This window comes from Apteryx mantelli, chromosome 22 (assembly GCF_036417845.1).
Source record: "Apteryx mantelli isolate bAptMan1 chromosome 22, bAptMan1.hap1, whole genome shotgun sequence".
Lineage (NCBI taxonomy): Eukaryota > Metazoa > Chordata > Aves > Apterygiformes > Apterygidae > Apteryx > Apteryx mantelli.
Window position 1 is genome coordinate 3,707,450 of NC_089999.1, and position 5,104 is coordinate 3,712,553.

Consider the following 5,104-nt stretch of genomic DNA (forward strand, 5'->3'; position numbering starts at 1 on the left):
TGGTTTTATACTCCTCATCTGAATAACCTCGCAAGGAGGCAACCTCTTAATCCCCGCAGAAGTAACCTCCGAGGAAAGCACGCAAGTCCAGAACATGAGAAAAGATCGATCCTCAGCACAGGCTAATTAACTCGATGCAAGGCAATGGATATCAAGCAACAGCAAAATGCGAATTCCGGAAACCTCAGGCCAAATCTAAGTTCTGTCCTCAGCTCAACCTCCTATTAAAGTCAAGGAAAAATTGGATAAGAAAGAGGTTCGGCAATTGGCTCTTCATCTGCAGTTCAAAAATCCACATTTATTCTTCCAGACGGGTTTCCCGCTATCTCATTGCGAGGCTATTCCGAGCAGGAGGCTTGTATTTTTAGGTTATACACCCTAAGCAGGAATTTATGTGAAAGCCAAGAAATCAGAGCGCTGCAACACTGCTTCTCATTAGCAGCATGAGAGTCTACTGCAAACGCCACCATCTCCCCTCCGACGCCTGCTGCTCTTCCGTCCTGTGAGATGATCCCTGGGGCTTTACGAACGGAGCAGCTTTGGATTAGCGCTTGCATTGGTGTTTGCAACGAGAGCCTCCCTCGCGCAGGAAGCTGCCGCTGGCGTCAGAGCCAAAGTCGCACCACGAAGCCGATGCTGCCGCGCTATCGGAAGCTCTGTTTTGGGCAAGACACCCAGGAACATCATGAGGATCATCTTTCAGGTGCAGGTGGTTTCCGCAGGGGCCTCCAAACCTCCTGGTGACACGACTGGCACCTTTCTCCAGGACCATGGTCCTACTACTTATGAACGGGTCTCTGGGTGTGGACAAATTCCCCAGTTCTGTGTTGCAGTTGCGTTAACTTGTTAAATCAAATCCTGACGGGCTGGGAGGCCTCTCCAGCCTGGGTAGCTTCGTCCGGAATAGCAGAGCCCTCTTCGATTAACGCAAAGCCTCAGGCAAGATACCGTCATATAAAATAAGAAAAGCAAACAGTATTTATTAAAAGCCCTTTGTTCACAAGACTCTTAAAGATCAGTTGTGCTTCCAGCTCAGTTATCCCCCTTTTTTATCCTCTAATTTTTTCCTGTTTTTCATTTGCATTGATATGCTTCTGTACTATGTCATTATGTAGAGTTGCTGCCTGCTGCTAAACAGATGCTGCTGTTTATCCCCGCAAGTGAACTGACCTCTAATACGGCTTGCTTTGTTTTTAAAGCATTTATTTTCTTTTGAATGAAAGTCACCATATTAAAGCAAGCTAATTTTTTTTTTTTTTTGCATTTTCGGAGTGTAATGGAACACACAAACATAAAACAAAATATGTTTAAACACCTTTTCCAAACCAAGACAAACCCATCCATCTTAAAGCAACCAAAACTGATAGCTCTTTCTACACACTGTGAACACAGCAGATGTTAAAAAGCTGTTTAATCTTCTTCAGAACGCTTTAGGTAAAAAGCTGTGGCTTTCAAATATGCACAAAGAAGGTCAAAGAACTAAAATGCCTTGAAACAGTCTTGCTCAAGGGCCAGCAGGATATGAAGTGACCTCTATAATTTCTCAGTTTCCAAACTTCATTATTATCAAGCCCTCTTTTCCCTTTTGATGTTTTGACTATGCAAAAGGTGGGTGTTGCCTTCAGCATATCTAAAACTTTTGAGCATTTTTGATTTATTCTCCTTGAAAGGTTAGTATACCTGAGGCTGAAGCTAATGATTGGAGATCCATTGAAGTGTAGATTTACCATAATCACTTTTTCAACCCTATCATGAGGACAGCTTTACAGTCCCTCCTGGATGTTCAAGAATAAGTTCAGTAACCCATCAAAGACTCAGGCCACAAAGCTATTTATACAAGTTATTTATACAAGCTTCCTCTTGCTTTACAAAAGGGGATTGCATCTTTACACTGGTTCATTCCCACGGAGGATGCCAGCATCTGCACCAAAACCTCTAAAAGCTGATCCTTCTTGCAAACATTGTTCTACGTCTAACAACCTCAGTGGGCTCACCAACATTAGAGAGGGCTTACAGCAGAGAGCCTTCCAATCATACCACTTTTTAAAGGTCTGTCATATCTCCTAGTATCATGTGCAACTTATGGTATTTATTACTACCATTCCGAATAGGACTAGGCCATTTTCTATAAGCACCTACTTAAATCCATTATTTTTAATTTTATGATACAGGTTCATTCTTTGATGCAATTTAATACACCTCAGCCACACAAAAAAAGAAAAAGAATGATACATCCAAGCTCAATTCAATCACTGACCAAAGGAAATGCTAGCTTCCTTTATTTATTCCTGTATCCAGAGTTCAAAAACTGCCAAGAGAACATTTTTTCACAGACTACAGCATAAAGGCAGGATTTCCCCCCATCTAATTCTCACTAATAGTGTATTGCTGCTCACCCTCACATGAGAGAGACACAGGCAAAATACTCTACACCAAAGGCGAAACAAAGTAGTGCAGGATTTGACTCAGGCGTAGAATATCACTAACACCATAGCTGGACATCAAGACAAAGCCAGAAGAAATGGAGTGCTCTCGTGAAAATGCAGTGCGTATATAGAATAAGGGCCTAATTCAGTGACGGCAGCAGGAAAAATTCTTCTTATCTTTAACAGCCCTAGGCAAGACCTTGAAGCACAGCTCAGGAGGAGGTAGTACTTGTTCTTGTCTTTTCTGCAAGGACATGTCTCTGGACTCACTTCCAGGTGCCGAGAGCAGATGGACAGAATAGAAGGGGTCACATGCAACCAGATAGGTCCATCATAGCAGCCAACAAGAAGTAAGACTACATTTCTTCACTGCAGACAGAGCTCTGGAAGTGAACACCTACATTCACAAATGTCCATACTAGCTACAACCAAAAGACAGTATTATTGGCCCACACTTATTTGTCAGTCAGACCATAACTGGCTATCCACTATCTGCCTCACTCAAGCCAATGAGGTATCACATCATGTTCTCACTAGAAGTTGCAACTCAGTCTTTATAACATTAAAAGGGATCACACATGACTACTGGCACACTTCACTGCTTACTTGATTGGAGAGTCAATTTGAAGAATTTTACTAGGACCCAGTCTGAAACCCAAGTTCTTTGAAAGACATTATCCATTTCCCTTGCATCTGCTTGTAAGAGCGATAATCCAGGTATTGCTGCAGCTGTCAGCTCCTGGCAAGAACATTTAAGGAAACATGAAAGCAGATGCCTTTCAAGACCCATCCTCTGTTCACCTAGCTTCTTCCTGGGATATCGCTGTCCGGCTTAATTTAATTCTACAGGAATGTGTACAAATCTTTTGCAGTAATAGGCAATTAGCAGGGAAATAAAGTAGTCTCCCAGGCTACTAAATATAGACCCACTCCAAAGCCAAGGCAGGTTAATAAGGACTCTTATTTTCAGCTCTCCCTATGCCCTCTGGTTTGCAACTTTAACATGCAGAAAATTTCTCCCCGTATCCTTACAATTAAACAAATAAACAAACTAACCTTTCATCCCGGCCTTTGCACCAACTTCCAAAATACACAAAATAGCTCTGAGGTTGCAAGGCTGCGTTCATCAACGAATGTCATGAATCCAAAATAGCTCAACTCAGTCAAGGGAACAGAGGACACTTTAGACAGAAAAAGGCAGTCATGTACCTATACCAGTTAGGAATCTCCAGTCAGACTACGACAAATTTTGCCTTTATTTACATTAAGAATGTCCTAATGACCTAATGACCATTTACATTAAGAATGTCCTAAAGTATTGGCTCATTGCCACCATGGGAGTTCTTTGAACACTAAGACCCTCACCCTGCCTAATGAGACAAAAAAAAGGTATTCTTATAGCACTATACCCTCTCCTTTGATTTAGCTTTGTAATGGTACTGAGAGCCAATTTTAAAGTGCTGAAGATTTTATAAATGTAATGAAGGACAGGATTTATAGCAATGTCCTGGAGTGGGAGTATCCATGACAACTCTCCTGCGCCTAGGGACTTTTTGTGAAATACTGAAAAAGTCACTTATAGCCTGGTTTTCATAAGATGTTGCAAGGTCCCAGTGGGATTTTTCTCTTAATCCCTATAGACTTCATTGCCAGAAGCTGTAACGGGAGACAGCATCCACAGCTGCAGGGTTCCTCAGTCTCAGCCAGCCCCAAGAGTGTTTAAAGCTTAAAGAAGATCTACCCAAAGTTGTTCTTAGAGTACACAGCTAGCAGCCAAGAAGAAAGCCCAAATAACCCATTTAGTTTCTAAATAATAAAAAACAATAATTAAAAAAAACAACTTGTCTATCTGTAGGTCTGTGAAAACTTGAGAACTAGATCACTGTAACAGCTGAGGAGCTCCCCCAGTAGAGCCCCAGTGGGCATAAAATCTTGGGTCATCCCAAGCATGGTATATATCCTCTTGAGCTCACCAATACACATACATACCTTTTAGATACCTTTTAGATGCCCATATTTTTCTTGCCAAGTACAGCAAATTGCATGGTGTGGCGTATTTGTTACTTTTCATTCCTCCTGTCCCTGAAGAATTACTCTTTATTGCGTCCATCTCATTCAGCGTTGAGCATTTATGAGCACACTTCAATGCACTTCCCTTGAAAAGCTTGGTGACACAACCATAGGTCAGATCATAACTTTACAACTTTGATCTGTTACTAATTCTGGTTTTCAGAGTGAGCTCATAGCACAAGCTTCTGCCTCAGCCGGCTACAGCTGTGACTGTTACTCTCAGAAAGTGAATACAACTGGCCTTTCTTCTCCTAATTTCCCAAAAGTGACCATTAAAGCATAGTACACAGCCTGTTTCTCTTTCTGTGATTAACCGATATTTTAAATGCATACAATTGTTTTGACCACATACATTATCCATGAGTTTTTGCCTTTTTAATAACAAAAATAAACCCTTTTGGGTTTTAGGCTTTGTCAGCTGTCTTGGGGGCTCAACATTAAGCTATGGTTAGTACAAGAGTCCAAATCTGCAACCCCTAACTCATCAGGTAAGTACTTACTAAATTTGACGCATGGAAGAAGTCCCAGTGAAGTCTATGGAAGCAGGTATTCACAGGCTTGAATTTAAGCATTGCTCAGGTGCTTTGAGATTGGGGCCAGCCTAGTCA